Genomic DNA, 12,563 nt, shown 5'->3' with positions numbered 1-12,563 from the left:
ACGGTGGCTGATGAGGTGAACTTCGACATTAATGCCTCCCTGCCTCAACAAAAGCAAGAAAAGCTACGTCGCCTTCTTCTGCGATATTCCGAATGTTTTTCTAAGTCGTCGAGGATCCAGCAAACGCACATAGCGAAGCATCGCATTATAACCGATGAATCGACTCGTCCCGTCCGCCGAAGTCCCTACCGCGTTTCAGCGCGAGAACGTGAAACAATCAAGACACAAGTTGAAGAAATGCTTCGCGACGACGTCATTCAGCCGTCCAAGAGCCCGTGGTCTTCACCCGTGGTGCTTGTAAGGAAGAAAGACGGTACCCTACGATTTTGCGTCGATTATAGGCGTCTCAACAGCGTCACAAAAAAGGACGTCTACCCGCTTCCGAGAATCGACGACATGTTAGATCGACTGTGCGGTGCCAAGTATTTTTCGTTGATGGACCTCCGCAGCGGCTACTGGCAGATTGAGATCGATGAAAGAGACCGTGAGAAGACTGCCTTCATCACGCCGGACGGTCTTTACGAATTTAAAGTCATGCCATTTGGACTATGCGCAGCGCCGGCGACATTTCAGCGTGTCATGGACACCGTGTTGTCTGGGCTGAAATGGCAGATATGCCTCGTATATCTCGACGACGTAGTCGTTTTCGCATCCACCTTCGACGAGCACCTTAATAGGCTGGAGACCGTGCTAGAGGCAATTAGGGTGTCGGGACTCACTCTGAAACCAGAGAAATGTCGTTTCGCCTACGAAGAGCTCCTGTTCCTCGGTCACGTAGTTAATCGCGAAGGCGTGCGTCCGGACCCCAAAAAGACGGCAGCCATCGAAAGTTTCCCGATACCTAGTGATAAGAAAGCTGTCCGTAGATTTTTGGGGCTCTGTGCGTATTACAGGCGTTTTGTCCGAGATTTCTCTCGAATTGCGGAGCCTCTCACTCGCCTTACGAACGCCGACGCGCAGTTCACATGGAAGAAGCCCCAAGAAGACGCTTTTCGCGAACTTCAACGACGCTTGCAGTCACCGCCAGTACTCGGCCATTTCGACGAGAGCGCTGACACCGAGATCCACATGGATGCAAGCGGCATAGGATTCGGTGCAGTGTTGATTCAAAAGAAGAAGGGCCTGGAGCGAGCCATCGCGTACGCGAGCAGATCACTGTCCAAAGCCGAATTGAACTATTCGACGACCGAAAAGGAATGCCTCGCTGTCATCGGGGCGGTCACAAAATTTCGGCCGTACCTTTACGGGAAGCACTTCAAGGTCGTCAGTGACCACCACGCTCTGTGCTGGCTCGCTAACCTGAAAGACCCGTCAGGTCGCCTCGCACATTGGAGCCTGCGACTACAGGAGTTCGACGTCACCGTCGTGTATAAGTCAGGCCGAAAGCACACAGACGCCGACTGCCTTTCGAGAGCCCCTGTTGAATCCGCCCCGACCTCCGACAATGACGACGATGCCTTCCTTGGGCCCATAAGTTCTAACACCTTCGCACAAGATCAACGTGCTGATCCTGATCTACGCTGTGTGGTTCAATATCTCGAAGGGAAGACCGATTCAGTGCCAAAGGCATTCACACGCGCGCTTTCATCGCTATGCCTGCGCGACTATGTGCTTGTGAAAAAAAACTTCACGCCGTACAAAGCGGTATATATACTCGTCGTGCCAGTCAAGCTAAGGCAAGAGATTTTAGAAGCGTCTCACGATGAGCCGACAGCAGGGCATCTGGGATTCACTCGAACTCTCAAAAGAATTCAAGAAAAATACTACTGGCCGGCCCTGAACGCAGACGTCGCACGCTACGTGAAAACCTGCCGAGATTGCCAACGTCGGAAAACACCGCCTACAAGGCCAGCCGGCCTCCTGCAACCAATCGAGCCACCATGGAAACCATTCCAGCAGATAGGCATGGATCTGCTTGGCCCCTTCCCGACGTCTAGTTGCGGGAACAGGTGGATAGTGGTAGCAATGGACTATCTGACGCGCTATGCTGAGACAGCGGCGATAGCATCGGGAAATGCAATCGAGGTCGGTAGATTCTTCTTAAAGAACATCGTTCTCCGTCATGGTGCACCCGAGGTCCTTATTACAGACAGAGGTACGGCATTCACAGCTGAACTTACGCAACAGATTCTGCACTTGAGCCACACGAGCCATCGGCGCACTACAGCGTACCACCCGCAGACAAACGGCCTTGCGGAGCGTTTAAATAAAACACTCGCCGACATGCTCGCCATGTATGTCGACGCCGGGTACAAGACTTGGGACGAAGTCCTTCCATACGTGACGTTTGCCTACAACACCGCGCCACAGGAGACAACGCAGATGACGCCATTCGAGCTTGTCTTCGGTCGCCAAGTCGCCACTATGCTTGATGCGATGTTGCCTCACGTTGAAGACGACAGCATCCATGCAGACGTTGCCGGCTTCCTTCAACGTGCCGAGGAAGCTCGTCAGCTAGCCCGAATACGTATTAAAGAGCAGCAAAATGTCGACGCCCGACTCTACAACCTACGACGACGAGACCAAGAGTACGCACTTGGTGACCGCGTTTTAGTGTGGACACCGATTCGTCGCCGCGGCCTTAGTGAGAAGCTCCTGCGCTGTTACTTCGGGCCCTACAAGATAACTCGACGACTTGGACCGCTGGTGTACGAGGTAGTGCCCGATGGAGTGACGCAGTCACAGCGACGTGCGCACGACCTGAGATGGTGCACGACGCGCGCCTCAAAAAGTTTTTTGAGCGTTAGCGGCTAACAGACATTCTTTTTTTTATGCGAAGCATATTACGAGAGCTCAACCCAGCTCCTCAGGCGCGGCGGTGTCGCCTTCAATACCACGTGACACCGTGACGTCACGACAGAGGAGAAGTGGCTTTGGCTCAACTCTTGCAAGATGGGCTGGGTGGGAATCGAACCAGGTTCTCCGGAGTGTGAGACGGAGACGCTACCACTGAGCCACGAGTACTCTGCTTCAAAGCGGTACAAAAGCGCCTCTAGTGAATGCGGTGTTGCCTTAGAAACTAGCTGTTTCTAAGGCTAAGGCGTGCGTCGCTTGCTCAGGCGCACATTTCGTTGCCGCGCCGAACGCTGTGTTGCTCGACGCTCACCGCGTCCAATGCGGGGTGCGTAGTCGCTGCGCCGTAGCTCAATGTCTTACACCCCTTGGCGGGTCGACGGGAACGCTGTCGCGTTCCACTCTTGAAGGCGAAGCAGAGTAACGCATGAGTTGTTTCTTCGTCTAGCCGAACCATATATAGCGAAGCAACAGCAGTTCACCAGGCTAAACAGTGGTTCAACAACTAAAATAAAGGCTAGTATGCTTCGCATCCTGGGCTTAACCTTACCTAAGCCACAGCCATTTTTTTCGTTATCCTTTGTATTTGCATGCTTACAGGTTTCTTGTTTTCTTTAGCATCGGGGCGATGCTTTTTCACGGGGGGGGAGGGGTAATGCCACATGCGTTTATTTCAGCTTCTAGCGACGCGAGGTACGCTGCTCACGTCGCTGCGCCGCAGGCGGCGTCGCTTGACGCGTTTCGATCATGCACGCGAAACGTATAAATGCGGGACCACCACCTGCGCTGGCTCAGTCCGACGAACGCCCCAGACGGGCTTGCTGCTTTCGCCGTCACCGCGTTGTTCACTTGATTTCGGGCACAAGTTCGCCCATTAAACTCTTTTTACATCTAACGTCGACGCAGTGTTCCTTTCTGTCTGCCTGCGTGTCAGGTAGCCCACCGTGACCTACGTGACAATATCACCTCTTTTGGCCTTCCGGGTTTCCGGAGAACTATTTCACTGAACCCTTCACTTTGCTTTTAACTGTTTATAAGTTTGACTTCGCCTTGCATTCTCCTAGCCGCCTGGTTTACTCAGATCGTAAAGCTGCTGCGCCAGAAAGGTGTTGGTACTGTACAAGGACTAGTGTTGTTAAACGGCCTGGCTTTTCATTCGAGCAAACTGTATAAGTTTCCTTTTTAGGTATTGTTACCATTAGGTGTATCTGTCATTTTCTCTTTAAATATTGCTTATTTACCCCTTGCGGGATAACGCAGAAATATCCCACTGAACTCTTGCCTTCGTTTCAAACTGTTGATGAGTTCGACTTCACCTTCCATTTTTCTAGCCACCTTGTTCGCTCACGTAGTAAAGCTCGTGCGACAGAAAGGCGGCGGTCTTGTACCAGGAAAGGTATTTCTACAACGGCAAAGCTGTCCTTTCGGGGAACCCGTATAAGTTTCCTTTGTAGGTATTTCGTAAGAAGGAAACAAACACTGAAACCTAGGACAACATTAAGGAAATAACTTGTACTTTCTTATTGCACTAAAGAAACGATAAGTTAATGGAAAATAAAGTGGATCAAAAGACAACTTGCCGCAGGCGGAAACCAAACGGCGCCGCGGTAGCTAAATTGGTAGGGCATCGCACGCCAAATTCGAAGGTTGTGGGTTCGGTTCCCAACTGCGGCAAGTTGTTTATTGATCCACTTTCAGTTGCATTTATTTATGTTTTCTTTATTTCAATCTTCAGCACAAATAATTTCCCCATGGTGTTTATTGGCTTCTTATAATTTGAATAATAAAAATCGTACCCCTCAGCTAACCCGCTTTCCACCTCTTTTGTAGGAATTCTTACGACTGGGTGTATCTGTCATTTTCTCTTTAAATATTACTTCTTTCAACCATGTGGGCTTCCGCAGAACTATCCCGCAGAACTCTTGCCTTTGGTACGAACTGTTCATAACTTCGACTTCGGCGTGCGTTCTTCTAGTCACCGTTTTCGCTCAGATGGTAAGGCTGCTGCGACTGAAAGTCGGTGGTCCGGTACAAGGACAAATATTTCTACAACAGCCATGCGTTACTTTAGCTGAACCCGTATAACATTCCCTTGTAGCTACTGCCACGATTGAGTGTATCTGTCATTTTCTCTTTAAATATTACTTCTTTCAAGCTAGCAGGTGTCCGCAGAACAATCCAAGTGAATTCTTGCCTTTGCTTTCAGCTGCTGATAAGTTCGACTTGGCCCGGCCATCTGCTACCCACCTGGGAAGCTTATATGTAGAGCGGCTGCCCAGGAAAGGGGGCGGTCGCGGTTGCGAGTCCCCGACCCGTAGGAATTTTTCATCAAGTGCGAGGCTTTTTTTTCGGTAAACCCGTATAAATGTCCTTTGTTGCTATTGCAACGATTGGACGTATCTCTCATTGTCTCTTTAAATATTTGTTCTTTCGACCTTGTGGGTTTACGCAGAACTCTCCCACAGAATTCTTGCCTTTGCTTTGAACTGTGGATAAGTTAGACTTCGCCCTGCATTCTTATAGCTACCTCTTTCGCTAAGATCATAAAGCTGCTGGGCCAGAAAGGCAATGGTCCTGTGCGAGGACAAATGTTTGTAGAACTGCCAGATGTTTCTTTCTAGGAACCCGTACAAGTTTCCTTTGTAGGTATTGTTACGATTGGGCGTATCTGTAATCTTCTCTTAAACTATTACTTTTTTCGACCTTGAGGGTTTTCGCAGAACTATCCTACCGAACACTTGCTGTTGCTCCTAACTGTTCATAAGTTTGACTTCGCCCTGCGTTCTTCTAGCCGCCTGGTTTGCTCAGATGGTAAAGCTCCTGCACCAGAAAGGCCCTGGTCCTGTACAAGGACAAATATTTCTACAGCAGACAGGCGTTTCTTTCGAGGAACCCGTGTAAGCTTGCCTTATAGCTATTGCTACAATTGGGTGCATCTTATTTTCTCTTTAAATGTTACTTCTTTCGACGATGTGGTTTTCCGCAGAACTAACCCACGGAACTCTTGTCTTTCGTTCGAACTGTTGATAAGTTCGGATTAGGTGTGCATTCTTCTAGTCCATGTCTTCGCTCAGATGGCAAAGCTGCTGCGCCAGAAAGACAGTGGTCCTGTCCAAGGACAAGCACGAAAATAAACTGGAAATCTGGCCATGTCGTCTCCGGAAGCTGCTCGTCCCGTATGAATGTGCCGCCAAAGGAGATGTGATGACAGAAAATAATCATGCAATGACTGACCACATCGTCATTGGCAAGAGGAAAATCATGTCTAAAAGAGCTCTACACAATAATACCTCCCCGAGGGGTATGGGGTTGCAGAAGAACACATGCACTTAATCTACTTAACTTTGCGAAGCAGAAGACCGTGCTGTTGTCAGAAGACCATGGTTTTTCAATCAGCTCTTGTCAACCGTGCGATGCCTGTTTAAGGGTGTGTCATCGGTGTTCGCACTGCAGGGCACCGAGAATGAACCACGCATCCGCCAGCTGCCCTCCGGAAGCTACCCGTCCCATCTGAATGTGCCGCCAAAGAAGTTGCCATCACATAAAATCATCATGCCATTGGTGACCAACTCGACATTGGCAAGAGGAAAATCATGTATAAAAAAGCTTTACCTGATAATACATTTTCGATGGCTAAGGAATCGCAGTGGAACGCAGGCAATTTCTCTACTTTGCGGTGCAGAAGACCGTGCTTGTGTTTCCCAGCCTGCTGGTTAAACCGTGACATGCCTGTTTACAGTAGTGTCATCGGTGTTCACAATGCAGGGCACCGAGAAAGAACCGCGCATCCGCCACCTGCCTTCCGGAAGCTACCCGTCCCCTCTGAATGTGCCGCTAAAGAAATTTTCGTTGACAAGAAATCATCATGCCATTGGTGACCACATCCCGATTGGCAAGAGGAATGTCCTGCATGACACAGCTTTGCCTGAAAATGCCTCTCCGAGGGCTAGGGGATTGCACTAGAACGCAGGCACTTAATCCACTTTGCGATGCAGAAGTCCCTGCTTGCGATTTCCAGCCTGCTGTTGTAAACTGTGGCATGCCTGTTTAAGGGAGTGTCATCGCTGTTAGGAGTGCAGGGCACCGAGAATGAACCGCGCATGAGCCACCTGTCCTCCGCAAGCTGTCCGACCCCTCTGAATATGCCATCCAAGAAGTTGCGATGACAGGAAATCAGCATAGCATTGCTGACAACATCTTCATTGGCAAGAGGAATATCATGTACAAAAGAGCTTTACCTGAAAATGCTTCATGAGGGCTCGAGGACTATAGAAGAACGCAGGCACTCTATCCCCTTTGCGATGCAGAAGACCATGCTGTGTTTGCCAGCCTGCTGTTGTAAACCATGGCATGCCTGTTTACAGGAGTGTCATCGGTGTTAGGACTGCAGGGCACCGAGAATAAACCGCGCATGAGCCAGCTGTCCTCCGCAAGCTGCCCGTTCCCTCTGAATGTGCCACCAAAGCAGTAGCGATGGCAAGAAATCATCATGCCATTGGTGACCACATCCCGATTGGCAAGAGGAATGTCCTGTATGACACACCTTTACCTGATAATGCCTCTCCGAGGGCTATGGATATCAGTAGAATGCAGGCGCTTTATCCAGTTTGCGATGCAGAATTCCATCCTTGTGTTTCCCAGCCTGCTGTTGTAAAGTGTGGCATGCCTGTTTACAGGAGTGTCATCGGTGTTCCTATTACAGGGCACCGAGAATCAACCGCGCATCAGCCACCTGCCCTCCAGAAGCTGCCCATCCCCTCTGAATGTGATGCCAAAGGAGTTGCGGTTATTGGAAGTCACCATTCCATTAGTGACCACATCGTCAATGGCATGAGGACCCTCATCAATCAGAGAGCTTCACCCGATAATACCTCTCCGAGGGATAGGGTATTGCAAACAAAAAAGCAGGCACTTAATCCACATTGCGATGCAGAATACCACGCTTGCAATTCCCAGAATACTGTTGTAAACTGTGGCAAGTCTGTTTACGGGAGTGTCGTCAGCGTTCGGATTGTGGAGCACCAAAAAAGAACGGGAAATCTGCCACTTCCCCTCCGGAAGCTACCCGTCGCCTCCTTATGTGCCGCCAAAGATGTGGAAATGACAGCAAATCACCATGCCATTGTTGACCACATCGTCATAGGGAAGAGGGATATAAAGCACAAAACAGCTTTACCTGATAATGCCTCTCCGAGCACTAGGGATTGCAGTAGAACGCAGGGACTTTATCCACTTTGCGATGCAGAAGACCGTGTTTGTGTTTCCGAGCCTGCTGTTGTAAACTGTGGCATACCTGTTTACGGGAGTGTCATCGGTGTTAGCACTGCAGGACACCGAGAATGAACCCCGCATCTGCCACCTGCCATCCGGAAGCTGCCTGTGCCCTCTGAATGTGCCAGCAAAGCAGTTGCGATGACAGGAAATCATCATTGGTGACCACATCCCCATGGGCTACATGAATATCATGTATGAAACACCTTTACCTGATAATGCCTTTCCGAGGGCTAGGGGATTGCAGTATAACGCAGGCACTGAATCCACTTTGCGATGCAGAAAACCCTATTTGTGTTTCCCAGCCTACTGCTTTAAACTGTGGCATGCCTGTTTACGGGAGTGTCATCGGTGTTCGGACTGCAGGGCACCGATAATGAACCGCGCATGCGCCACCTGCCCTCCGGAAGCTGCCCGCCACCACTTAATATGCCGCCAAAGAATTGCGAAGACAGGAAATCATCATGCTATTGGTGACCACATCGTCATAGGCAAGAGGAATATCATGTGTAAAACAGCTTTACCTGATAACGCCTCTCCAAGAGCTAGGGGAATGCAGTAGAACGCAGGCACTTAATCCACTGTGTGATGCAGAAGACTGCGCTTGCGATTCCCAGCCTGCTGTTGTAAACTGTGGCATGCATGTGTAAGGAAGTATCATCGGGGTTCGGCTGCAGGGCACAGAGAACGAAACGGGCATGTGCCACCTCCCCTCTGGAAGCTGCCCGTCCCCTCTAAATGTGACGCCGAAGGAGATGTGGTTATGCGAAATCACCATGCCATGGGTGACCACTCCGTCATTGGCAAGAGGACCGTCATCTATCAGGGAGCTTTACTTGATAACATCTCTCCGAGTTATAGGGTATTGCAATAGAACGCAGGCACTTAATCCACTGCGCGAAGCAGAAGACTGCGCTTGCGATTCCCTGCCTGCTGCTGTAAACTGTGGCATGCATGTGTAAGGAAGTATCATCGGGGTTCGGCTGCAGGGCACCGAGAAGGAAACGGGCATCTGCCACCTCCCCTCTGGAAGCTGCCCGTCCCCTCTAAATGTGACGCCGAAGGAGATGTGGTTATGCGAAATCACCATGCCATGGGTGACCACACCGTCATTGGCAAGAGGACCGTCATCTATCAGAGAGCTTTACCTGATAACAGCTCTCCGAGTTATAGGGTATTGCGTAGCACGCAGGCACTTAATCCACTTTGCAATGATGAATACCGCGCTTGCGATTCCCAGCCTGCTGTTGTAAACTGTGGCGTGCTTGTTTGCGGGAGTGACGTTGGTGTTCGGAATGTAGGGCACCAAAAATGAACGGGAAATCTGCCACCTCCCCTCCGGAAGCTACCCGTCCCCCCTAATGTTCTGCCAAAGAAGTTGCGATGACAGAAAATGATCATGCCATTGGTGACCACACCATCATTGGCAAGAGGGATATCAAGTATAAAACAGGTTTAGCTAATAATTTCCCTCCAAGGGTTAGGCGATTGCAAAAGAGAGCAGGCACTTAACCCACCTTGCGATGCAGAAGATTGCGCTTTCGATTCGCAGCCTGCTGTTGTAAACATTGACATGCCTGTTTAAGGGAGTGTCATCGAGGTTCGGACTGCCATGCACAGACAATGAACCGCGTGTATGCCTCCTGCTCTTCGGACCAACCTGCTGTTGGAAACTGTGGCACGCCTGTTTACGGGAATGTCAACGGTGTTCACACTGCAGGGCACCGCGAATTAAACGCGCATCAGCCACCTGCCCTCCGGAAGCTACCCGTTGTTAAGAATGGCGAGCTGCAATGCAGGATTGCCACCCAATAATGACTGGGGAACAAGACGCGCATCCCCCACTCTCCGTCGCTTCAGCTAGGATGCGTTCGATGAAGCGGGCTTTGTGCTGAAACCACCGCCATCCTCTAGCCTCATCGCCGTTGTGAGGGAATGAGTTCGGCGGACGAACTATTGTGCCCGAACTCCCCAGCGCGGACCTGATCTGCTACGCGTGCGCGAGCTGCCGCGGGAAAGCCCTTTTTTGTTGCTTCCCACGCGCTGACCGGGACCCAGGACAATGAGCTACCCAGAATGGCTCCGAGCTACCCGGAACGGCTCCCCTCTGACGTCGGCTCCGGACATGGGAATGTGTGTGCCTTTGTGTCTGTAGGCCGTCCTGCGGGAGGCTTCTAGCTTTGGGATGAAAAACGAACGTTCGCCGCCTTGTATCGCTGACGGAGCGAGTGTTGCTGTTGTGCGAATGCTCGACACACTTTTCCTTATGCAGTCATGTTGGACTAACACTCTTTTTCTTATGCAGTCATGCTGGACTGACACTCTTTTTCTTAAGCAATCATGTTAGACTGATTTAAATACTGTAAATAAACCCATATTCCTCGTTCTCGATGAGAAGCAGTTCTTCCCTTCATCAACGTCCTCAGCGTGGATAAGTTGGACGACGTTATGCGCCAGTTACCTTCGAATTCATGCCGGACTCCAATCTTGACAACGGATCACGAGCGATGGGATTGAGCCCCCAATCCTGACAACTGGCTGACAGCGGTGAGATGGACTTTGCGACATGGTGCTGTATCTGTGGTGAGTGCTTGGTTCTTGCTTTGACTCTCTAGGCTTCATTTTGTGGTTGTTCTGTTTAGAACTGTAGGGAAGCTACATTGTTGAGTGTTAGTGTTGAGTGTTGAGGTTGTGTTTTCCTACCTAGATTTAGAGAGCAGAATCAAGGCAGTAAAGCAGCAATCATGGAGTTAAGGACACTGCTGAGAGACGAGTTGTTGATTGTTGGTGAGGAACTGGGCCTTGATGTACGCAAGTAAATACTAAAATCGGAATTATTGCAGCTAATTTCCGAAAAAGCAAGTGAGGAAGAAATCGAAATGGGGTTTCAACTTCTGAAAAGGAGAGAAGAACGAGAGAGAAAAGAACAAGAGAGAGAGGAACGCGAGTTAAGGAAAATGCAACTTGAACTTGAAAGCAAACGTTTGGAGTTGTCTCAAGGGAGTGAAGGCGCTCTGGGGCGATCAAGTGAGGCAGAATCGTACCGCATGGACGGGCTTTTAAAGCCACTTGAGGTCGGGACCGACATAGGCTTGTTTCTAAGCAATTTTGAAAGGACTTGCGAAAAGATGAACTTCGACCCGAGTACATGGCCACTGCGGCTGCTGTCTATGTTGCCGTGTGAGGCGGCGGAGGTAATCGCCAGACTGAGTGCACAGGATGCATATGATTATGCAAAAGTTAATGCTAGTCTCCTGAAGAAATGCCGCCTTTCAGCCGAAGCTTTTCGGCAAAGGTTTAGGAGCACAGGCAAGAAAGATACCGAGAGATATCTGGAGTTTGCATATAGCTTAAAGGCCAACCTAGTCGAGTGGCTTAAAAGCGCGGAAGCGTACGACAGCAGAGACATGATGATTGAATGCATGTGTCTAGAGCAGTTTTACAAAACCATCCCCCAAGCTCTTAAACTGTGGGTGCAAGCAGAGGGAATGTAAACACTGTGGAAAGGGCGGCTGAATTAGCCGAATAGCACGCAACCCGTAAAAAGTTAATGCCGAGGAAGGAAACTGGGACGGTCGAAATGGACCGCAGAAACCATTTCCGTTCAAAAAGGGTGCGCAGACTAGACGATCGGAGCCTGTAGACATGGTGGAAAAGCCCGCAGAAAAGAGCGAGGAGAAATTTAACGGAGAAACCGCACAAAAAGAACAGAAAAGAAAAACGAATCTTTTAGACCAATTCGCTGTTACAAATGCCACAAACTGGGACATATAGCTGTAAACTGCGGGAAGCCTAGCGTAGTTTTCTCCTACGTGGAGGAAAAAGACGAGAATATGGAACATTTATTTCCATATCTTCACGACCTGCAAGTTAATGGCAAACCATGCCGAGTTCTAAGAGACAGTGCCGCCACGATGGACATTGTCCATCCGTCTTACGTGACGGTAGATTTCACCGGAGAAGTAGCATGGATAAAACAGGTTGTAGAAGAGCACAGCGTGTGTCTGGCCATGGCCAAAGTCAAAACCAGTGGACCATTCGGGGAGCTAGAGACTGAGGCTGCAGTTTCCAAATTTTCGTCACTGCAGTATCCTTACATCTTTTCGAATCGTTCGAACCAGTTACTGCGTGACAAAGGGCTCAAACTGGGAGAGGGCATAGTACAGGCATTGACCCGAGGCCAAGCTCGTAAGATCGCGGCGCTTTCGACTGAAAATGCACAAGCTCCTCCAGCGGAAGCAGAAAAGGGGATAACTTCAATACCCGAATCCGAGCTAGGCCCGAGGGACAAAAGAACAGTTGAGGAGAGCCTGCCAGCTGACCAGCTCAATGAGAGCGTAGCACTAAAGCATCAAAGTTCTAGCCTGCAGGAAGAGCAAGCTGACGCACTCACAAGCTAGACAGGGTCGTTATTATCACTGGCCTCAAAGAACTTTGATCAGCTCTTACGTGTGAATAGAGAGTCACTGGCAGCTGAGCAAAATAATGATGAGAGCTTA

This window comes from Dermacentor andersoni, unplaced genomic scaffold (genome assembly GCF_023375885.2).
Source record: "Dermacentor andersoni unplaced genomic scaffold, qqDerAnde1_hic_scaffold ctg00000039.1, whole genome shotgun sequence".
NCBI lineage: Eukaryota > Metazoa > Arthropoda > Arachnida > Ixodida > Ixodidae > Dermacentor > Dermacentor andersoni.
Note: the sequence above shows the minus strand (reverse complement) of the source record.